At 40.4% G+C, this 25291-nt stretch overlaps 1 long non-coding RNA gene across 1 annotated transcript; it reads right to left on the reverse strand.

Annotated features, from left to right (window-relative positions):
- Nucleotides 1–3162: 3162 nt before the first annotated feature.
- Nucleotides 3163–7841, reverse strand: LOC134739868 (uncharacterized). The gene is made up of 3 exons (XR_010126937.1): nucleotides 7733–7841; nucleotides 5364–5507; nucleotides 3163–5210 (listed from the first exon to the last, which is right to left on the reverse strand). It is a non-coding gene; the product is annotated as an uncharacterized LOC134739868 (long non-coding RNA).
- Nucleotides 7842–25291: the final 17450 nt, after the last annotated feature.

Genomic DNA, 25291 nt, shown 5'->3' on the forward strand with positions numbered 1-25291 from the left:
ATTTGGTTTCCCACATAGGCTGTCCTCTAGGGAAGAGAATGAGCTACCCAGCCTACAGTAATACCCCAATCTTCTTGGCAGTTATTTCTTAGCATAAATTTTAAAATTGACAGCCTAGTTTATAAAACAAACTCTTGGGAGTACAGTGCATAGCCAGCACTCTTTATTTTACATGAACCCAATCTACGCTAAGCAAAGAGGTTGTCTGGAAAATGATCAGTTTGGCTTGCAAAGGAGGAATATCAGGAACCAGGGCTGCTTTGAAGCCTGCAGCCTAGGGAACCTGGCACTCCACATTCTGTTCTTGTCATTGTTTGGGGTGTTTCTATGTGTGGAAAGATGCTGGCAGCTCTGAGGTCATAGTTTACAGCTCACAAGGAAAATGGAAAAAAAGTGATTTTGCTCATTCCAACAAAGGAAATCCTAAAGAATACTTCCTATTGTTCAGATTTGGATTATATGCTCATTTGTGAGAAATGCCAAGGGGATGAAATACAATGATTAGTCTAGTGTGGGCTCAGGTGGTCAGAGATGGGTAAGAATCCTGTTTCAAAGTTTGGGAGGATGGCGGTACATCCTTCAACAGAGAAAATCAGCATCACCACCTTTGTTTATCTTGAACCAGTTATGCTTAATGCCCAATGGTCCCAAGGATAATGGGTGAAACCGAGTCTGAACCTACAAAGTAGAGGACTACACATGGATCTGCCTCCCCCACTCCCCTCTTCTCCTAAGGACGGAGCAGCCCAACAATTTCTACTCTGGCACTGCATTTCTCTAAGTCATAATTTGTGACAATGCAAGTTGAACAAGCTTTCTGACAGGTCATGGATTAAGTCTATACAGGTCAACCCTGTGAGTGGGGTATTAAATTTACACCAGGGTGGAAAAATCTGGCTGAGCATCAGAGGATAACAAAAAATGGGTGTCTTTATCTATGTTGTTTTCTTGGGGATGCACTCATATGCTCTGCAACATTGACAAAGAAGCTTTGGGATCAGCAATATTCTAGATGCTCAGGGGAAACAGTAGGAAGAGGAGTGGCATGCTCAAAGCATATGCAGTCTTATAGAGTTTAGATATTTGTCCCCACCCAAATCTCATGTTGAAATGTAATCTCCCAAAGCTGGAGATGGGCCTGGTGGGAGGTGTTTAGATCCTGGGGGCAGATCCCTCATGAATGGCTTGGGCCATCCCCTCAGTGATAAGTGATCTCTCAATCTGAGTTCACATGAGATCTGGTCATTTAAAAGTGTGTAGCACCTCCTGCCCACACTCTCTCACTCCTGCTTCTGCCATGTGAAGTGCCTGCTCTTGCTTCACCTTCCTCCATGAGTTAAAGCTTCCTGAGGCCTTCCCAGAAGTAGATTCTGGCACTGTGCTTCTTGTACAGCCTGCAGAACTGTGAGCCAATTAAACCTCTTTTCTTATAAATTACCCAGTCTTAGGCATTTCTTTGTAGCAATTCGAGAATGGCCTAATACACAGTCATTCTCCACATCTCAGCCTAGGGAGCCGGACTTCCCTTACCCCTACCCACGAAGCTCAGCACTGCTTTCAAAACAACACAGGAACCTGCAGTACTCACAGCTGCAAAGGTCAATGGTTTTACAATGATGAATGATTTATTTTAGCCTAAATTAAACTAAGGACTACTTATGCAGGTCAAAAACAGCCTATTAATAAAGTTGTTAAATTAAGAGCAGTTAAAAGCATGGCTAATATTACAAACTTTTGAAAGTGAGGCTTGAAACATAATCAAAAATGCAAGGGACATCAGAAGACCAAAATCCCATTGCTCATCTGTGTCACTCTTGACCAAGGCCCAGCCTCTTCGATGCCGTCTCTTCATTTGTGAAAGGAGCCTATGAGACAAGTTCATCTCTAGGGATCTTTTATTGTTGAAAGATCTAGGATTCCACCAGACTACACAATTCCTAACCTTTTCCAGCATGGATGCCTTAATGTGTTCTCAGTGTGTTTTGTTATTTGTGAGAATGGTGGGAACAGTGGTGTGGGAACAGTGTCTATGTGCTAAATCACCTGCAATAACTAATGTATACAGCATAGAAGAACATTCAGCACTCAGCACTTGGAATCACACAAAGCTATATTCAAATCATGCCTCCTCCTCCGCCATGTGAGGAACATTGTGAAGAAAGAATCTGTAAGATTTGTTTCTGGCCTTTAGGGTTTAGGACACTCAACAGTGGCTCCTTGACTTTGATTCTGGAAGATATAGGAAGATGAGGATGCAGAGTCTAGTTTTAGACATCCTAAAGAAAACGTGGAAGAGGCAGAGAGAGAAGACAGAGTGGAGGCCCTGAGCTATACATTCTTTTTTTTTTTTGAGACAGAGTCTTGCTTTGTCACCCAGGCTGGAGTGCAGTGGCGTGATCTCGGCTCACTGCAAGCTCCATCTCCTGGGTTCAAGCGATTCTCCTGCCTCAGCTTCCTGAAGAGCTGGGACTACAGGCATGTGCCACCACACCCAGCTAATTTTTTGTATTTTTAGTAGAGACAGAGTTTCACCATGTTGGCCAAGCTGGTATTGAACTCCTGATCTGCCCACCTCGGCCTCCCAAAGTGCTGGGATTACAGGTGTGAGCCACTGCGCGCAGCCTAAATTCTTAAATTGGCAATAAAATCAGTATACTGTTTATTCCTTCATCAATGAGGGATAGAGGCCGAAAGAGTTGGTTCTGACATGTAAATTAGTGACGGTCTCAAAAGTGGTGTTTCACTAGAGATAGGATAAATAGGGCCTTGGAGTACAAATACAATTGGAATGCTCTGTTCACAAAGATACTATGTGGAGACAGCTGAAAGAGGTGGCCATGTCTTTTTCCTGCCATCTGGTGTGATGAGGGCAAGTCCACTCAACCTCACCCTCACTTTATTTTGGTTAGCTGACTCTCACTTCATGCCTTATATTGTTGCCTTTTGTGAATAAGGAAAAGACTCTTCCAAGTGCCTGTCTCTTCCTAAAGAAGGTGGGGTAGTGCCTAGGATCTGCAGTCAACTACGCCCGGGCTTAAATCCTAAACTGAAACTGATTTATTCCAATTACATAACTACTTTCAAGGAGATGGGTTGACAAATGTCCATCAATAGATGACTAGTAAATAATCTATGCTTTACCCAATGAAATACTACGCAACTATGAAAGAGTGAGAAGTCTTTTATACACCACAATGGAAAGGTCATCAGGAGATTTTGTCATGCAAAAGAAGCAAAATACAAAACAGTCTGAATAGTATGCTACCTTTGAGCTATGAAGGGAAGAAAAGAATATATTCATATACATTATTGACATGTACTTTTTGTATTATATGCATAAACAAATATTGGAAAGAGATCCAAGAAACTGTTAAAGCAGTTCACCATAGGGCTGGGAAACAAGAGCATGGAGCAGGGTGGACAGAATAGAGTGGAAGTGAGACTGTCAATGTGCGGCTTTCATATTGTTTTGATTTTTGAACAATGCAACTATATTGCCTATTTTTCAAATTTTAAATTCAACAGAAATTGAGGATGTTTATTCATTAAGGTAATGCTAGATGCTATTGAAAATAAATCACAAAAATCAAAGGCTTAATATAATATATGTTCATTTCTCACTCAGGCCAAAAGCCCATAATCATTCAGAGACCCAAGATCTATTCAAAATAGGTCTCCATCCTCCCATGTATCTTGGAGTCCTCTGCATCCAGCTGGCAGGGAGGGGGAAGGAGAAACAGGCCTGGAAGGCTTTGGCCAGAATTCAGCCACATGGCTACCCCTCACTACAAAAGAAGCCAGGGAGACAGGTAGCCAGTCTCTGACATCAGAAGAAAGGGAAAGGGGAAGGGGGAAAGGAGTGAAGGAGGGAAGGAGGGAAAGAGGGAAGGAGGGAAGGAGGGAAGGAGGGAGGGAAGGAGGGAAGGAGGGAAGGAGGGAAGGAAGGAGGGAAGGAAAAAAGGAAGGAAGGAAGGAAGGAAGGAAGGAAGGGAGGGAAGGAGGGAGGGAGGGAAAGGAAAAACGTCTGATTAATTTTGTTTGCTGAGTTCTTAAAGTTATGACTAGGCATTGTTTTGAAACTGTGGCATTCAGTAACTGTTCTTGTGGGGCAAATTGACACTTATACAACAGGGCTTAAAACAAGACAGACTTATTGACATTGATGAAATCTGCACATTCTCGAATCCCATCCCTTCATCAAATGCCTAAGTCTTAGGTTAAAGCCAGAAATACATCAAAAGATGTGTTATTAGGGCAGATCATGAGGTTCCACGGACATCAGGACTCTGACCAGGACCCCCTATTTTGTTTCCTTCAAGATTGAAGGCTACTGCTTAATTTACGAATCCCAGGAAGTATGATAAAGAACACAATTGGCGGCTCACGCCTGTAATCCTAGGACTTTGGGAGGCCAAGGCGAGTAGATCACCTGAGCTCAGGAGTTCAAGACCAGCCTGGCCAACATGGTGAAACCCCATCTCTACTAAAAATACAAAAATTAGCTGGGCGTGGTAGCTCATGCCTGTAATCCCACCTACCCGGGAGGCTGAGGCAGGAGAATTGCTTGAACCTGGGAGGCAGAGGTTGCAGTGCACTGCACTCCAGCCTGGGAGAGGGAGCAAGACTCCATTTCAAAAACAAACAAAAAAAGAATACAATAGTCTTCAAAATGCCCCAAAGGTCGGCAACACTAGTGTTCCAGGATTTTCCTTAGTTCAGCTAAAGATGGGGTTCTTGTCTATCCCACAGCCACAAAAATTTAGGCTTGCAGATGGTTTAAAGGGTGAGTAAAGCAGAGTTTTATTGGGTGAAAAGGGAAAAAAGGGGAAAACAGGGACTCTTACTAGGTCACAGTCCCTCCGCTAGAGCACTTCCCACCTGGCAGTTTGAATCCCAAGCTCCACACAAGAAAAGGAGGGGCCAAGCTCCTCCCTGCTGCAAACAGCATGAACTCCCCAAGGCTCCACTTCAGTGGGCAGCTGGTTGGGGTTTCTCCAGGGACCCCCTCCCACCTGGCTGTCTCATTCCCCTCTCTAAAGAAGTAGATTAAGGATAAGGATGAAGGCCAATCTTAACTGCTTCCTGATGGCAGGGGGTGCTGTTTTGGGGAAACAGCAGTCAAAGCTTCTCTAGAGGCTGATCTAAGGGTTTGCGGCAGAAGGGGCCATCTTCAGAGGCTCCAGTTGCATGACTGTTTGGAGTTTGATGGCCTGAAGACAAGAACAGACAAACCAGGTTATTAGAAAACATGTGTCAAAACAAAATAAGGGGAGGGGTAAGGACAGCTCAAAAAATTCCAAGGCCTTTTACCAGTTTGCACAGGGAAGGGGAGGCGACTAGCCTGACTGGCAAAAATACTTTACCTTTTTGCAGGCATGTTGGGCTTCTGAGCTCCCTTCCTCTGAATCCAATCCCAAGCCAAGTAGTTTAAGGTTTGGGAAATTAACTCTTTCTAGTTTGGAGGATGCAACTGATGGGGGTGACCCATAGTATGGAGTCACAATTACCTATTAGTGAAGAGAGAACCGAGGAGAAGAAAGAAAAAAGAAGACTGTTTTTTAAAAGAGTCCCAAGGGTTCAGGATGCATTCAAAAGGAGTACGGACTGAAGATAAATGGCTACCCATCTAGAAAGAGGGGAGCAAGCATCCCTGGTTCCCTTCTCTTCCTAGCAGATACTCGGGGTATGTGAGGGAGAGAAGGAAGAGCATCCTCATTCCCTCTTCCATCCTTGCATCCGAGTCCTGGTGACCTTGGCAGCTGCCGCCATGGGCGTCAAAGCAACTTGCACCCACGAAGCAGGGAGGTCCTAGAGAATGGGAATTATCCACTGTCACCTATGGCTCTTTCCAACCCACTTTCAGTAGCCTAGAAGTTCCCTATACCCCATTTATGCCATGGATATTAATGTGGACTTTATCCATGAAACAGGAAGCTTGGGCTTGGCTTAATCGGCAGGAATCGGCCATGCTCACCTGCACTGTGCCTTTTAACTTCCGTTATCGTCTGCCTCTGGATCCCTCAGATCCAGTTTTCTTTTCTAGGGCTCTGACCTGAAGTTTGGAATTGAGTCAGGGACAAAAGTGTGTCTCAGGGGGTTGCATGGACTCCTTATTATAAGCTGAATGCTAAAGTGAAACTGTGGAACAGGGTCCACCTCCAACAAGAGAGAGAAAGGATGTCTTGTGACATACCCATATAACTGGTGGCTATAGTTATGCTTGCCAGGATTTGGGTACATGATGCTTGGCTTCAATTAGCTCCCTCGGTTTTACTTTCCCAAAAAGAAAACTGCCAGGTGATGGGCACCCTATTTATTCCCTCACCTGGCAGGATTTGCAGGATAATTGCTCGGAACTAGAATATTGATCCAGATTTCTACATTACCCACCCCTCTTGTTCTTTCTGAGCTGCAGCTGAAGATTGCTGGTTGGTTCACAGGAACAAGTAGGGTTAGTCCAAAATGTAGGCAAAAACTTAAAAACCAATGAGTTTAGAATTTAATGACAAATGTATAAGTTTTAAAACACGATCTCTCTCCAGTCCTCATTTTTGTTAAAAAAAAAAAATCATAGGACTTAATGGTTTGCAAAACAGACTTTATAGTCTTATTCTTGGCCTGATTATTTGTATAAAGTGCAGCAAGAATAATTGTTTCTACATAGGCCTTTTGGATTGGCTTTGATGGAAGTTTGTTCCACAAGGAATCTCCGATAAGACCTTTTAAAGCCAAGACCAACCATTAGTTTGTATCCTCAAGCACCTGTGAGTTGGGTAATCCTTTCCTCTTAAGGTCCCAAGATAAACTTGGAGCTCCTAGACCTGTTAGAAAGTGACACTCTTTACTGAACACAAGCCAGGAACCCTGTACAGGGACTGCAAAGACAAGGGTATGAGGACAGTTTCCCCATGGGGCTTTTATTGGCTCTGCAAGTTAAGATTGACTCCTTAAAAGGAAACATACCCTTCCAATCAAAGTCTTGGTAAAATAACCATTTTCTCCAATCATGTCCTGTTGCAAAAGCAAAATGGATTCTTACTGCACTGATGCAAACACCTATATTGCCGTAAGTTAAGAATGTTCACAGAGAGTTTCCAAATTCTTAGAGGAACCAGGCAGAGAGAAACAAACATGCTCCAAATTTTGATCATAGGAGTATATCTTGCTTAATAATTAAAAGCCATAAATAGCTCAAAATAACTTTCCTTAACTCTGAAAAACAAAACAAGGATCTGCAACATTCCAAGCAAAGGTTAAAAAGATTGCTTCAGCTTCCTGAGTTCAGTCCATTTAGTTAACTCTTGTTTTGCTTGATATTCATAAACATTTCAGCTCTTTATGAGTCCTGTACATTTTCCTTTATTCCAATGTTACAATCTCTAAAGTTATCAGAAGCCTATATTTGAGAGCACATTTTAAAGTTCTATAGCTCATTATAGACCATCTTTGAGAAGGATTGAAACAAGACAATTGTCTGTGAATGCAAAATGTCCAGTTTAGTTACAGTCAGAAACACAATTGACAAAGAAGTTTGGTTATCTCCGTGGTTTCAATAACTTAACATAACTACCTTAATTATGATTGATAGCATATACTCAGACATTAGAAATTTAGAAATCCTATACAATTTTGGAACATGTCTTAGAATTATTCACTGAGATATAACTCAAAGAAGACTGAGCATCATTTTGGCATTCCCATGTACCCAAACATGTCAAATAATCCTGTTTACCTCTCTTTCCTGGACACTTCAGAGGCCCTCTGAAGCATTCAAAAAGCCAGGTGCCAAGGAAGACAATTTTGAAACTAAAGTTTGATTTGGGGAAGGCTGTTAAATGTTCAAGGTTTAAAACACTTGATATTATGAAATAGAATTCCAGATTACCATGAGTTATTTCTCGTGCCAAAATGATTACTCAGAAATTTTAAAGAAGCAAAAACCTTTTATAACCCTCTACAAATCTTGCCAAAAAGCAGACTAGCGCCTTAGGAAAACCTTGTTGTCCTTTTGTTTCAATGCTCAACTTACAGAAAAATAATGTAATAATATCCTTTTTTGAATTTAGTCAATATGTTCACATAGGGAACCTCTTCTGCAAGATTAATTTCCACAATTCTTCCACCACTTTTTTGAACCTTCAGCTTTTCCTATATAACTCAAAACAATCCTTTAACCCTAGGCCAAAGTTTACATTTCCATTCCTTCTTATAAACTTTTACCAAAACACACACACACACAAAACACATTTTGCTGTTTTTACACACGTTGATTGTAAATCTATTTCAGGTAGTCTCAATTACATGTTATAATGGTAACACCTTGCAATTTTTAATTTTAAGGTAAAACTTGGTAAGTTGCTTTAATTGTGTGCTAACTGCAGCCAAGTTTTGCCTTCTTAAGTTAAGGGCATGTTTAGTTCCACATGTCCCCAGCCCTTACCAATTGTGAAGCCAGGGAGTCAAATAGTTCCCAAAACCCAAAGAGCAGCAGTTTGTAACCTCAAAACCCTTAGCAAACCTTTTATCTGACCTGCATTTTACCAATAGTCTTTAGGGCTGTTTTTATTTCTCAAAGATTAAAGTCATGTGAACTGAAAGGTACCACAGATTTTAACTTCCCTTAAAAAAATACATGATCCAAGCACTTGTCTTTCTTTAAGCCAAATTAATTAGAGCTCTTTTTACAGACATTACACACAACACACACACAGACAAGAAAAAACCCAGTCGCTGTGCGGGGCCCTTTAAGAGACAGGGCTAGGAAAACATGCTGATATTGAACCAGAGATGGCTCACTCCCTAAGGCACGGTTGCTAAACAAAGCCTTGCCAAGTGGTTACTGGCCATGCCCCCAGGATGTAAAACATGCTGGAGGCTTGCAGTGCAAACAAAAAGATGCAAAGCACACCAGATTGGCCACAGCCCAAGACTAGCCCCACAAATCCTTTCTCACAATTAAAGCTTTACAGAAAATATAAGGAGCGATAGTTGGGGAGCCTAACCTAGTAAAGAGGGGAAAAAAACTTTAAAGGTTTTGCTGCTGATGGGGCAGAGAAGAGGGGAAAAAAAAAAGGTGTAAACATACCTGGGTAACAACCTCTTATTCTCATGCAAGTGGTTCCTCCACCAGGGAGAAAAGTTTAAGCTTAATTACTGTCTAACAGAGTTAAACCCCTTGGCGAGGGAAGGGGAAGGCTGCGCAGCCGCGCGTGGCTGGAAACCAGCCAGCCTGCTGTGCAGGACCCTTGGGCCAGGTGTCCCAGCCCCGGCTGGGAGTGGGGCGCTGCTGCTCACCAGTGGGTCCTGGAAAAGGAAGGAAAAGGGCCTTTAAAAAGGAAAGAAAAGGCCATGAAGAGACCTGGGAGCGACAGGGGATGGAGGCATGGTTTCCCCACCCTCAGAAGTCCGAGGATGAAAAGGCTTAGAAGCAACAGTTCTGATTCCCCATTTCACTCACCGCTTTTTGAGCCCCATCTTGGGCACCAAAAATGTTGCAGGACTTCATGGATGGAGCTGAAGATCATTATGTTAAGCGAAATAAGCCAGGAACAGAAAGACAAACATTGCGTGTTCTTAGTTATTTGTGGGGTCTAAAAATGAAAACAATTGAACTCATGAGAGTTCAGCCATCCCCACCTCCCCTCAATCCCCCACTACCCTTCCCAGCCTCTGGTAACCATTCTTCAGATGGGCCTCAGATGTGCTGTCGGGAGGTAAGGATGGTGAAATTGAGAAAGCCTGGTTTGGAAAAGATGAGTTACACAAGGGTGAATATCATTGTGGGATAGTAGACAGTAAAGTGTTCCGTCATAGAAAGAATTAATAAGACTTGCTATTTGATAGCACAACAGGGTGACTACAGTCAATAGTAACTTAATTGTACGTTTGAAAAAAAAATCAAGAATGCAAGTTCCTATAGCTGTTTAAGTTTAAAAAGGAGGTAAAATGGCATTTATTTTTGTATGTTCATGGGATAACTCATGAATATCCCCCATGTACATCATTTGACTTTCTCTGAAACTAATAAACTTTGTGCTTCCCTTAAAATTTTCAATTTAAAAAGGCCCAACACAGTGGTGGGCATCTACAGTCTCAGTACTCGAGAGGATGAGGAGGATCCTTGAGCCCAGGAGTTTGAGGCCAGCCTTGGCAACATAGTGAGATCCTGTCTCTAAAAATAAGTAAATAAACAAATAAAAACTTGCTTTTAAATGTTCAAAAAAAAAATGTTGCAGAACTTTTCCTTAGTTCAGCCAAAGTCGGGGTTCTTGTCTGTCCCACAGGCATGAAAATTTATGCTTGCAGATGGTTTAAAGGGCAAGTAAAGCAGGATTTTATTGGGTGAAAAGGGAAAAAAGGGGTAAACAGGAACTCTCATAAGGCCAGAGTCCCTCTGCTAGAATTCTTCCCGCCTAGCAGTTTGAATCCCAAGTTCCACGCAGAAAGAGGAGGGGCCAGGCTCCTCCCTGCTGCAAACGGGGAACTTCCCGAGGCTCCACCCCAGTGGGCAGGCTAGTTGGAGTTTCTCCAGGGACCCCCTCCCACCTGGCTGTGTCTCTAGTACCAGTGGAGTGTCCAGGATGGAGGTCAGATTTACTTACCAGAATAAGGAAATTCAGAGCAAACAAATAAGATTACTAAGTATTTCCAGTGGAAAACAGTGCCTCATTTAGAGATACCTTTCCAGGGTTATCTAATTCTAGCCTTTCATTACCTTTGAGCCATTGTATAATTGATGACAAAGCAAATCATGTCTGTGGACATATAGCTGAATTGTCTGGTGGGGGAACAGCCCTCCTCCTCCATGGAAAAGCCACTTATAGGTCCATTTTAAAATTCATTTCGGTATTACTGATCTATAAATGTGTCTGCTGTTTGGATTCTCCTTTGAACTGATGGTAACATTTCTCTGGTTCTTTGCTTAACAAGGAGTTAAATAAAATCTTTAACATGCATTTGTTTTTTATCTGTATGAGAGTCATAATTCTATCGTCTTTTGAAATGCTTTGTTAACACCCATAATTGTCAAGGATTTCTGTCAAGAATTTGTGTGGAGGGCTCCTGTCAAGCTTTCTTGTTTTCTTTCTTTTGTTTATTTGTTTTGTTTTCTCTTTAAGTTATGCCTATGGTCGTTGCCAGAAAAGCTGTTATGTAGCACAGCAGAAGAACCAGGCAATGAAACAATCTTGCTATCTTCCTCTTCCACCCTCACCCCAACGGTTAGGATGTTACGCCTGCATAATATCATCAGAAAGCCTGTTCTGATGACATTTCAAGCTCCCACAGAATATGCTGTGAATCTTCTGAGAAGGCCTTATTTGCAAGATGTGTTCAACAAAGAGGTTGGATAAGCATCTTGGATTAAACCTTCAAAGCAGCAGGCTTTTGGTTACTTTTCCCCAGATTAACCTGGGAACACTTTGAAACTCTCTTCCTTATCATAATATGTTTTTTGAAACCATCGGTTTTCATAATGAGAAACACTTTTGTAAACATGCTTCTTTATACATTTCCTTCTAATTAGCAAACCCTTTATTTTGCACAAAATTTCCATATTTAAACTTTATCTGCAAAGGATATTTAGTGTGAAGTATTAAAGAATTAGACGGCTAATGGAAAATACATTTTTCCCACTGATAACATATCAAAATCTGTTAGTATATCCATTAATTTCTAGCTGTTTAGCCTCCAGGAAGCCCAGAGCCAAATTTGCAACTTGACTTTAATAACTCAGTAGGACATAGCTGTCTGCATTCTACTTTTCTCCAGTCTTAACCTTGGATTCAAATTTATATTTTACCTGTTCCTGATTTTACTTACTTATGTTTATTTTCTTCTATTGTATTTTGTGCATTTTATAAGCCATGTATCCTTCTTTGGGGACTAGGCCAGCTATAGAGAAATAAATTTATACAAGTAGATCATATATGCCTCTGTATTTCATCTTACATGAGAAATTCCAGAGAAAATCACAATGTCTTTTGTCATTGTTTTTTCCTGGTATATTTCATTCAGAGACAATGAAGCACCTGCACTTGGGTATCTTATTTAACTTGTTCATGTGCTATGTAACTACTGAATATACTTTAGGAATGGATAAACAAAGTCATAGTAAATTAAGCTGGTGTGTCTCAGTTCTTAGAGTGACTTACATCATTTAAATAATGTTGTATTTTTCAGTTTCTGTAAATATTTCTCAGCCATACCATCATTTATTAGAAAAGTACTTCCTGGGCCGGGCGCGGTGGCTCACGCCTGTAATCCCAGCACTTTGGGAGGCCGAGGCGGGCAGATCACGACGTCAGGAGATCGAGACCATCCTGGCTAACACGGTGAAATCCCGTCTCTACTAAAAATAGAAAAAATTAGCCGGGCGAGGTGGCCGGCGCCTGTAGTCCCAGCTACGCGGGAGGCTGAGGCAGGAGAATGGCGTGAACCCCGGGGGGCGGAGCCTGCAGTGAGCCGAGATCGCGCCACTGCACTCCAGCCTGGGTGACAGAGCGAGACTCCATCTCAACAACAACAACAACAACAACAAAAAAAAAGAAAAGTACTTCCTGGCCAGGCGCGATGGCTCATGCCTGTAATCCCAGCACTTTGGGAGGCCGAGGCAGGCAAATCACGACGTCAGGGTTCGAGACCAGCCTGGCCAATATGGTGAAACCCCAACTCTGCTAAAAATACAAAAAATTAGGCCAGGTGCGGTGGCTCACGCCTGTAATCCTAGCACTTTGGGAGGCCAAAGCGGGAGGATTTCCTGAGCTCAGGAGTTCAAAACCGGCCTGGACAACACTGTGAAACCCGTCTCTACTAAAAAATACAAAAAAAAATTAGCCAGGCGTGGCAGCGGGTGCCTGTAGTCCCAGCTACTCAGGAGGCTGAGGCAGGAGAATTGCTTGAACCCCCAGGAGGCGGAGCTTGCAGTAAGCGGAGATTGTGCTACTGCACTCCAGCCTGGGCAACAGAGCAAGACTCCGCCTCAAAAAAAAAAAAAAAAAAAAAAATACAAAAAATTAGCTGGATGTGGTGGCACGCACCTGTAGTCCCAGCTACTCGGGAGGCTGAGGCAGGTGAATCGCTTGAACCCGGGAGGCAGAGGTTTCAGTGAGCCGAGATCACGCCACTGCACTCCAGCCTGGGTGAGAAAGTGGGACTCTGTCAAGGAAGGAAGGAAGGAAGGAAGGAAGGGAGAGAGGGAGGGAGGGAGGGAGGGAAAGAAAGAGAAAAGTACTTTCTGATCACCAGAATCCCATCAGTCTTTTTATAAACTTCTCATTTGGTTAAAAAAAAAAAATGCCCTGCTATTATGCTTACAAGTTAAGTATGTAATTGAACAGGTTTACACCTCAGGGACTTAAGTTGCATCTAAATCACGCTGGGAGCCCAGTGCTCTCCAGATCCCCTGGAGAAGGAACACCTCTTTAAAAGGAACCTAAGGAGTTGCCTTACAAAGGAAAGGGAAATGGGTTGGTTTGCTGCCTTCCTGCTGAAGTGGGGAAAGCTCACGTGATGGTATTAAAAGCACACTGGATATGAAGCCCCAAATCTGGGTTCAAGTTCTGGTTTTGCAAATTATCAAAATGTAATTTCCTACACTTATAAAACATGCATAATAATCCACTTAAACTTTAGAGTGGCTGTGAGGATTCAATGTCAAGAGGTTTGGCATGGAGCTAGGTTCCCTCATTACCTGCTCCCTCCCTGCTTTGCAGTAAGAGTTAACTCAGGGTATACATGAACCCCAGCACTTATTCAGCTTCTTTCTTTCCTCATGACTGATGGCCACACTCGGGCAGCCTTTAGCAAGAGAAGCTCAGAGCTTTCGGTTTTACTGTCATGAGTGATGTGCCTAGACATATCCTAGACATATCATTTTACCTTAACTATCTATAAGGAGACTTTCGTTTATGTCCATTTGTGGCAGACTGTATTTTCCAATGATCCACATCAACCCCTCCCATGCTATAAGCTCTTCTGCAACGTGAAAGTAAAGAATAGGAAATCTGGTTTGTCTATGCATCCAAAAAAGAACTAATATACAGAATTTATAAGGAATTTAAACAAATAAGTAAAAGAAACCCATTAAAAAGTGGGCAAAGGACATGAACAGACACTTCTCAAAAGAAGACATACAAGCAGCCCAAAAATATGAAGAAATGCTCAACATCATCAATTGTCAAAGAAATGAAAATCAAAACCACCATAAGCTACCCTCTCACACCAGTCAAAATGGATATTATTACAAAGTCAAAAAATAACAGATTTTGGCAAGGCTGCAAAAAATGAAATAAATGCTTATACGCTGTTGATGGGATTCATTCAGCCACTGTGGAAAGCAGTTGGAGATTTATCAAAGAACTTAAAAGAAAACTACCACTTGACACAGCAATCTCATTACTGGATATATACTAAAGGGAAATTGTAATAAATGTCCTTCCAAAAAGACACATGCACTCACATGTTCATTGCAACACTATTTACATAGAATCAAGTAGGTGCCCATCAATGGTGGATTGGAGAAAGAGAATGTAATACATATATGCCATGGAATACTATGAAGCCATGAAAAAGAATGAAAAAATGTTCTTTGCAGCCATATGGATGCAGCTGGAGGCCACTATCCAAAGTGAGTTAATGCAGGAACAGAAAACCAAATATTGCATTTTCTTACTTATAAGGGGGAGCTAAATCTTGGGTACACATGGACATAAAGATGGGAACAGTAGACACTGGGGACACTAAAAGTTACTGTGTTCACTATCCGGGTGACAGGATAAGTACAAGCCCAAACCTCAGCATTACAGTTTGTTACCCTTGTAACAAACCTGCACATGTACCCACTGGATCTAAAATAAAAATGGATTTAAAAAAAAAAGAGAGAGAGAGAGAATCTGGTTTGTGAAAAAATTCAATACCCAGGCTTCAAGTCATTCACTTTCTCAATATGGAACCAATGTTTCAAATTGTCCTTTTGATTGTCATTTATAGATTTATTGGGGATGGATGGGAGGGATGTTTTTTTGTAAAGTAGGAATGGAAAACTGATTTGAAGACTCCTCCGGAGTATTCTTGGCAGGTCAGTCTGGAAAAGAAAATATAAGGAAGTTGAGAATCTGGAAGTTGATTACCTTAAAATTACAATGGGCAAGTGTGTTTTGCAGGTCTTAATGTACCTCAGGGGAATGCATTCCCCAGCTTGAAGACTTGCTTTTTCCAACCACTCTGTGGTGAGATAATTTGAGAAGTAGTTTTATAGGCTATTACTAGAAGTTAAAAAAAAAAAAAAAACTGAATAGGGCTTCATAATGGAAAAATATTGGAACAGCTCCAATGTAACAAGGTTTCTTCATTGTACTTCTCAGAATACACTGTGCCTTTCTAAGGGGGTAGAGGATACAGAATGCAACATTTCCCAAACTGATGTGGAAAGATGTGAAAACTTTTTTTTTCTCTCATGGTACATGGTGATGTGGGAATATGTTCAACTGAAACTGCTTTTGGAAACATCAACTGTTTTAGCTATCTGTTGCTGTGTAACAAATTACCACAAACTTAGCTAAACACAACACACATTTATTATCTCATGGTTTCTGTGGGTCAGGAGTCTGAGCACAACTTAGCTTGGTCATCTACAAGACTGTAATCAAAGTGTTGTCCAAGGATGCATCTCATCCAACTGTTCCACTGGGAAAGGATGCATTCCAAACTCACTCAGGTTGTCAGCAGGATTTATTTCCTTATAGTTGTAGGACTGACAGCCTCATAATCTTGCAGGTTGCTGGCTAGAGGCCATCCCCAATTCCTACAAGCCTCTTTCAGTTCTTGCCACTTGGGTGTCCTTTCATTAAAGTCAGCAAATGAGCAGAGAGCCTTGGCTTAGTTTGTTCAAGCTGTTATAACAAAATACCATAAATTGGTGGCTTATAAACAATGGTAAATTATTTCTCACAGTTCTGGAAGCTGGGAAGACGAGGATCAAGGTGCCTGCAGACTCAGTGTCTGGTGAGGACCTGCTTTCTGGTTCATAGATGGTGCCTTCTTGCTGTGTCCTCACAAGGTAGAAGGAATCATGCAGCTTTCTGGGACTGTTTTATAAGGACACTAATCCTGTTCACGAGGGCTCCACTCTCATGACCTAATCATCTCCCAAAGTCCCCACCTACCATCACCTTGGGGGTTAGGATTTCAACCTATGAATTTTGGGAGGACACAAATATTCAGACCATAACAAGTGTCTTCACAAGACAGGCATTACTATCTGTTTTGTTTTGTTTTGTTTTGTTTTGTTTTGAGACAGTGTCTTACTCTGTCACCCACGCTGGAGTACAGTGGCACGATCTCGGCTCACTGCAACCTCTGGCTCCTGGGTTCAAATAATTCTCATGCCTCAGCCTCCCGAGTAGCTGGGACTATAGGCATGCACCACTACACCCGGCTAATTTTTTGGTAATTTTAGCGGAGGTGGGGTTTCACCATGTTCGCCAGGCTGGTCTCGAACTCCTGACCTCAAGTGATCTGCCTGCCTCAGCCTCCCAAAAAGCTGGGATTACAGGCGTGAGCCGCCATGCCTAGCCAGGCATTACCATCTTATGTAACATAATTACATATGTGATTCATGTTCATCCTGCCATCTTTATCATAATCACTTAGATAGAAGCAAGTCATAACTCTCACCTGCACTCAGAGAGGGAAGATTAAACAAAGGTATAAATATCAGGAGGTAGGGAACGTGGGGGTGAGGACTGTAAAACTCTTGACACAGATGACTTTGCCATCACCCAGAGTAGGAGACTTGAACAAATTCTAGCATGGCTTCTGTCCACTGAAGGCTATGTCCCTAGGATGATGATATCAGGCCCCCTATAATGTCTGTCTGAGAAACCTCAACACTGCCAGAAGAATTTACTGTTTCTTCCAACTAGAACCTGGCCCCTGACCTCCCTTCTCTTAGAGCATTTACTTTAGAAAACTTGGAATTGTAAATTCTTTCTCAGCTCCTTTGAGATGTAAATCTTCTACAACCAGAAATGTCTTTCTCAAGGACCTAGGAGTCATCCCTTTGAAATGTAACCATCAAGACAGATAGGGTCCCTAGCTCCCAGTCTCTGTAGGAGGATAGGAACCTAATTTAAATAGCAGCAGTTGGCAGACTGGATGGCTTAATCACATTGACAGACCTTGCCTCATAACGTCCTTCAGTATGTTTTCTTTAGCACATTCCAGAGTTAAAAAGGCCTCCTGCTTTTTGTCTCAGCGTAGTGGAGTCTCTCTCCACTGCTGTACTAGCTTAAATAAAATCTATCTTGCCACCTTTGACAAATGTCTTCCTCTCTTTCTTTTTGACAGGGGCAACCTTAAGAGTTTCTCTGACTCACTTAGAGCTTTCGGTATCATTTTGCTCTCCATTCTGACACAAGTAGTGTAGCAAAACTAAAGCCTCAATGAGCATTTGTGGATTATGTGTTTATAAAGTGGTTTGGGATTTCTCTCTCATAATAGACATGCTCCTGAAAGTCATAGATATTTTTAAATAAATTAATAAAGAGTAAAGCCCTAGGGGACTCTGCTATTGAAAAGAATTACAGGTGGAGAACTACAGGCAAGGAAGCACAGTCCAGGTTGTGGGCCTGGCCCTGTCGCGTAGACTAGCCTAGGTGGTTATGGTGGTAGACATGAATTCCTCTGGTGGTGAAATGAGGTTACCTTTAGGCACGTTAGCAGAAAAAAAATCTCAGCCTTACTGGAAGAGAGAAATAGCTGGAGTTGAGTAACACACCACTACTCTCTACTAAAGCCCTTCAAAGGGAGAGAAAGAGGGAGGAAAGTATATTTGGGAGAATAGAGGAGAGAAGACATTGCAAGATAACCTCAGTTAAATGCAGGGTTGGAGCCATGTGTATTAATGAGGAAGTCTGAATTATCTAGAGGAAGAAGTTAAAGGCCAGAGTTCAAAGCTTCATTAGATGAAGAGGGGGTGTTTGAAGACATTGACTTTATGAGAGAATAGCCTCAAAGAAAGAAAGAAAGGCAAATGAATATAACAAGAGGATGCTACTAGTTCTAGAAAACATGAGGGAAAAAGAAAATTAGATTATTACCATGAAAGAACAACTGACTGCCTCAGTCATAGAGAAAAGCACTCAGGGACATTAAAAAATGACTTTGAAAGCAAACGACCCAATAGAAAAACGGACAAAATATTGGAACAAACATTTCAGCAGAGATTATATATAGATGGCAAATAGGCACATAAAAACTGTTCAACATCGTTAGTCATTAGGGAAATACAAATTAAAACCACAATGAAATACCACCACAAACTCATTTGAATGGATAAAAACAAGACAAAGCAAAGCAAATCAAAAACAAAAAACTGGCAATCCCAAGTGCTAGTGAGATGTAGAGATAGGAAGCAACTGTAACAATTTTCATTGCTGGTGGGAATGTAAGCTGTTACAGAATCTTATGAATTTGAATGTATACTTCTTACAAGAGAAATAAAAACTATGCCATTACAAAGATCCTTACACAAATGTTTATAGCAATTTTATTCATAATCACTAAAAACTGGAAACCACTCACATATCTCTCAGCTGGTGAATGGGTAAAAAAACTGTGGTACCCCCATACAATGGAACATTACTCAGCAATAAAAAGGAATGAGCGCCTGATGTAACAACATGAATGATTTAGTTTAAGTGAAAGAAGCCCACTCAAAAGGCTACATATTGTATGATTTCATTTATACCCTACTTTGAAAAAGGCAATAGTATGAGACAGAAAATGGACTAGTGGTTGTCTGAGGTTGGGGCACAGAGGAGGCATTGACAGTTGACTACACAGGGGCACAAGGGAATTTTTGAGTGTGATGTAACTCTTCTCTCTCTTAATTGTGGTAATGGTTACACAACTGTGCATTTTGTGAAAACACAGAACTGCAATTAGAAGTATAAATTTTATTATATGTAAATCATAACTTTTATAAATTAAGGAAAAAGGAATGAGGATTCTGGCTTGGGTGACAATTGGAGAGTGATATTGCTGAGGTGAATAGAAAAGCTTGGGACCAGAAGCTGTGGCTCATGCCTCTAACCCTTGCATTTTGGGAGGCCAAGCGGGGGAGGATCACTTGAGGCCAGGAGTTTGAGACCAGCCCTGACAACATAGTGAGACCTCATCTCTACAAAAGAATACAACATTCGCCAGGTTTGGTGATGTGCGCCTGTAGTCCCAGCTACTCAAGAGGCTGAGGTGGGAGGATTGCTTGAGCACAGGAGTTTAAGGCTGCAGTGAGTTATGACCACACCACTGCACTCCAGCCTAGGCAACAAAGCAAGTTCCTATCTCAAATAATAATAATAATAATAATAGAGATAGGCTTGGCAGGACAGCCAAAAAAACAAGGCAGATTCTGCCTTGGCAAATAGTTTGAGGCACTAGAAATACATAGGGTTAATACGGCCAAGGTAGTGGGAGCTTTTTATTGATGAGTTGCTTTCCATTGTATGAATATACCAGAGTCTGTTTGTCTAGTTGCCAGCTGAGCAACATTCGAGTTGTTTCCATGTTCTGGCTGCTATGCATAACATCTCTGTGAGCATTCCTGTGGCTCCTGAAAGATCTGAGCAGAAAGGCCAGGGATCTATGATTCACACAATTGACAGACCAGGTTGCCTAAAATGCAAGCCTGATCATCTTGTTCTCCAGATTAAAATTTGTCACTGGTTCTCCATGTCTATAGCAGTGATTCTGCACCAAGACTGCATATTAGAATCACCTGGAGTACTTTTCAAGGTGCCAGATGCTCGGCCCACCTCCAATTGGTCAAGGGTCAGGTTTTGGTTAGTTAGTTTGTTTGTTTCTGTAGCTCCTCATGCGATTTTATTATTTTAAAGCTTAAATCTTTTTTTTTAAATTATTTTTCCGAGACAGAATCTTTTTCTCTCACCTAGGCTGGAGTGCAGTGGCGCAATCACAACTCACGGTAGCCTCAAAATCCTGAGCTCAAGGGATCATCTTGTCTCAGCCTCTCAAGTATCTAGAACAACAGGCATGCACCACCACGCCCAGCTAATTTTTAAAAAATTATTTTTTGTAGAGATGAGGTGTCGCTATATTGCCTAGGTTATAAATGTTTTTTTTCAAACAAATTATTGAGATGTAATTCATATACCACATGATTCACCCATTTAAAGTATACAATTCAACGTTTTTTGGCATATTCCATTATTAATTTTTAAAATTGTAGTAAAATATATACAACATAAAACTTGCCATTTTAATCATTTTATGTGTACAGTTCTGCGGCGTTAGTTACGTTTACAAAGTTATGTAGTCATCATAGCTAGTTCCTTAGCCCCATGTGATTTTAATATGTATCCAATTCTGCAGAACTAAATCCAAGTGTTTCAAGCAAACCCCCAAAGCCTTTCACAAGAAAGTCTCATCCTATATTCCCAGACTCTGGGCCTAGCACTTTCTGCCTGGCATTTTCTTGGATCCAGACACACAGAAGCATCTTTAACCTTTGAAAACTCTTTAACATTGCACGTTGCTATTTTGTCCCTTTGAAACAGTATTCCCACTATTTACATCTGATGAAATCCCTTGCCTTCAAAGGTAGACTCAAGTATCGTTTTTATGGAAAGTTTTCCCACCCCCAGGTTTATGTAGCTTCCTCAACTCTGCGTTCTATGGCACCCTTTATCAAGCTCTGTCGAGCGCTTACTCATGACAACTTTCCGTGTCTGTATGTCGCTCCTACCAGACCATGAGCTGTTTGTGGGCGGAGACAGTGCTCCACACAGTGTGTGTCTCATAATAGAGACTGTTTGATGAATGAGTTAAGAAACAATCATCAATATTAAAGCAGAAGAATGGTCACAATGGATGGTATAATTTGGGGAGCAGTAATAAAACTAAAGTAGTGATCCAGTCTCTGGAGAATGTGTCAGTGAAAGAAGAAGTGCAGTTGATAGACCCCAAATAGTCAGTACTCTTATTGAATATGCATGATGGAACAGGCCGTGCTAAGTGCTTTATATATATCATCTCTTTTAATCCTTATTAAAAATTATGTTTGAGGTTCTGAGCAAGCCTGGTTACTACGTCACTGCTTATTCTCCCTGGATTCTGAACCAATTGAGAAGCATACAAAGAAGCCAAGTGGAAATTTAAAATATGACATCAGCCTATTTCTGGTAAAGCTGGATTGTACTTGAAAATAGGCTATATACAATTTTGCCACTAAATTGTACTGACTCACTCACCTGGGTTCTGATATGAGGCTATCACATGGCCGAGGAGTGAAGCAAGCGATGTGAAACATAAACAGTAATCCAAAAAGTCTCTCCTACAATGGAATGCAGCTAGGAATAGGCAAGAGAGAAAGGTGGAAGTCCTTTCCTCAATTACTGCCCAAGAGGGTGAGAGTTTAAAAGAATTTAAAGAAGTTCCTGTTTCATGAACCAAGACAGAAAAACAGGGTAAAGAAGAAAAGCATGCTTTAAACAAATGGTGCTATGAATCTGAATATCTACATGCAAAAAAGAATTGAAATATCAACATGCAAAAACGTTACCTTACAACATATATAAAATCAAGTAAAAATGAACCAAAGATTCAAACACAAAACCTGAAACTATAAAACTCCCAGAAGTAACATAGGAGAAAAACTTTATGCCATTGAATTTGGCTATGATTTTCTGGATATGACACCAAAAGCACAGGCAACAAAAGCAAAAAGAGATAAACAGGACTACATCAAACTTAGGAACTTCTGCACATCAAAGAAAACAATCAAGAGTGAAAGGCAACCTACAGAATGGAAGATAATATATAATGTGTCATATATATTATATAATATATAATGTGTCATATATATTATATAATATATCATATGTCATATATAATATAATATATAATATGTCATATATATTATATATGTTATATATAATATAATATATGTCATATATAATATATAATACATAATATATAATATGTCATATATAATATATTATATAATATATTACATAATATATGTGTATATGCGTATATATTTGTTTATATAATGTATTATATAATATATAATATGACATATATAATATATAATACATATATAACATACATATATAGTACATATTATATAACATGACATTATATATTATATGTTTTCAAACCACATATCTGATAACAGACTAATATCTTGAGTATATAAAGAACTCCTACAACTCAACAACAATCAAAAACAAATAATCTAATTAAAAGATGGGCCAAGGACTCGAATAGATAGTCCTCAAAAGAAGAAATGGCCAAAAACATATGAAAATGTGCTCAGCATCCCTAATCATTGGGAAACGCAAATCAAAACCATGATGAGACATCATCTTACACCTGTTAGGATGGCCTCTACCCTAAAAAACAGAGAATAATAAGTGTTGACAAAGATGCGGAAAAATTGAAACCCTTATGCACTGTTGATGGGAATGTAAATGGTGCAGCTGCTATGAAAACAGCATGGAGGTTCATCAGAAAATTAAAAATAAAACTACTATATAATCCAGCAATGTCACTTCTGGGTTTGTAGATAAAATAATTGAATACACTCATATTCATTGCAGTATTATTCACAATTTGCAATAGCCAAAAGGTAGAAGCAAACTAAATGTCCATTGACGAACGAATAAAAAAAAGTGTGTGAAAATGGAATATTTTTCAGCCTTAAAAAGAGAATATTATCATATGCTGTAACATGGATCAACCTTGAAGACATTACACTAAGTGAAATAAGCCAGTCACAAAAGGCAAACATTGTGCGATTTCATTTATATGAGGTATTTAAAGTAGTCAAACTTTTTAGAAACAGAAAGGAGAATGGTGGTAGCCAGGGACTGAGGGGCGAGAAGAAAGAAGACTTTTGTTCAGTGGCCACAGAGTTTCAGTTTTGCAGGATGAAAAGTTATAGAGATCTGTTGTATAATAATATGCATATACTTAACATGACTGTACTGAACACTTAAAAATGGTAAAGATGGTAAATGTTATGTGTTTTTTACCACAATAAAAGTAGAAAAGCATGAAACCTGGATATTATCTCTATTTCACAGCCTAGAAAACTAAGGCTTAGACAGGTTAAGTTACTTGCACAGGGTAACACAAGAAGTGTTGAAGTTGGGATTGGAAATCAGGCTGGTCTAATTCAAAACCTATGCCCTAGGCCGGGTGCAGTGACTCACACCTGTAATCCCGGCACTTTGGGAGGCCAAGGCAGGTGGATCATCTGAGGTCAGGAGTTCAAGACCAGCCTGGCCAACATGGTGAAACCCCGTCTGTACTGAAAATACAAAAATTAGTTGGGTGTGATGAGGGGTGCTTGTAATCCCAGCTACTCGAGAAGCTGAGGTGGGAGAATCGCTTGAACCCGGGAGGCAGGGCTTGCAGTGAGCCGAGATTGCGCCATTGCACTCCCGCCTGGGCAACAGAGTGAGACTCTGTCTCAAAAAATAAAAATAAAAATAAAATAAAATAAAATAAACACCCAATGCCTTTAAGAGTCATGCCATATATTACAGTGCTTTTGGGTAGAGGGGGAAATATGATAAGACAGTTTTCAAATGACAAGAAAAGGAATTGAGATATATTCAATGCTCTGTGTTTAGTTAGCAGTGTTGCCTCTTATCGGGCACACAACCAAGACCACCTTACCTTTCTCAGCTTCCCTTATCCTTAGGTTGGAACCATGGCACTCAGTTCTTGCCACTAGATATGTGGATGGAAGTGATGCAGCAGAGTCTGAAGGAATGAAATATGAGTTGATTCTTCATTCTCTCAATCTCACCCCAGCCCCCACCCTACTGCTCTCCACGAAGAACACTCAAATGGTGAAGTTGCAATATGAACACACGAATCCATGAGGCAGTTCTTCTCCAAGAAGAGCCACCTGATTCACATCAGGCAGTGGTGTGAGTGAGAAGTGAACTTTTGTTTGTTTAAGCCACCGAGATGTCAGGGATTGTTTTCATAGCATATCCTAGTCTAGCCTGACTAATATACTCATGAAGAATTTACTCACCATATTTTTCAACTATTTTCTTGTGTTATAACTGAAAGGAGGATGTGGAATCCGTGGCAAAGAGATTCTGGGTTTTGAGGGGAGAAGGAAAAAGAGGTTGATTTTAGAGGGGTCTAGGAAAGATGCAGTTGTGAAGGAAAGGTCTTGAGCAGAAATTGTTCCCCAGGGAAGGTAGACTAGAACTAGGATGAGGAAATAAGAAACTCCCAAATGTGATGTGTCTAGGGACAATGAAGGAAACCTACTAAAACATCTTCTGTAAGACTGACTATTCCTGACTTCTAGAGTTAGATATAATAAAATACATAAATCCCAAATCAATACTTGCCAAAAATATATAGTCTAAAAAATAGCATTCCCTAGGAGAAAGAATCATAACCCCGAACAGATGTTCTATTTGTTAATTTGATTTTTACTAACAAGGTAACATTTTTGAAGGCATTGCTGAATGTGCTAGTTTTGTCCCTTGTTAGTATCATCAGTAAGATATCTCAGTTCCACAATGTTCTGGAGGTTGAAATGTGTTCTCCTTTATGATCTGTAGCTCTGATTAGTTCTGTTTTTCTGCCTAAGGTGCAAAAAATGCAAATGTGAACTAAGAGTCTGTATAATTTCTGCTTCTTACATCATCACCATTAAAAAGATCAAAACAAAAATCTTCTTTTGAATCTCACTAAAAACATAGTCTGAAGTGCATTAGGCAGAATGTACTGTCATCCAGTCTTCCATTATATATTAATCTATTGACTGTCTTACATTATTCAAAAACAAAATATGCATCTGCCATGGAAAAATATGTATATATTAAACATATTTAATAATAAAAGAATTGTTGAGAAGAGAAAAACATGCATGTTAGAAAGCATGGCAGTCTGGGATCTGCTTTAAGACAATTTGGTAGAAAGGGAAAGAAGGGACAGATAAGGCAGGCATGACAAAAATCTTAATAGTTGTTCATCTGGGTCCTGAGTACATGGGGATTCACTGTACTCTTCTCTCAAGTCTTGTATATGTTTGAAATTGTTGATAATAATAAATGGTAAAGGAATTGTAAACTTATAGATAAAATACCTTCAAACATTTGCACAAATTTAAGGAAACAGCTTGCAGAAATAGGTTCCTTAATCACAATTTCATTGCCTAATGTCAAAAAATAATGAATTTTGAAAACAATAGTTTTCTTTTCTTCAGAGTTTTTTCACATGTTATTTCATCATGTAA

Source organism: Pongo pygmaeus, chromosome 6 (genome assembly GCF_028885625.2).
Source record: "Pongo pygmaeus isolate AG05252 chromosome 6, NHGRI_mPonPyg2-v2.0_pri, whole genome shotgun sequence".
NCBI classification, from domain to species: domain Eukaryota; kingdom Metazoa; phylum Chordata; class Mammalia; order Primates; family Hominidae; genus Pongo; species Pongo pygmaeus.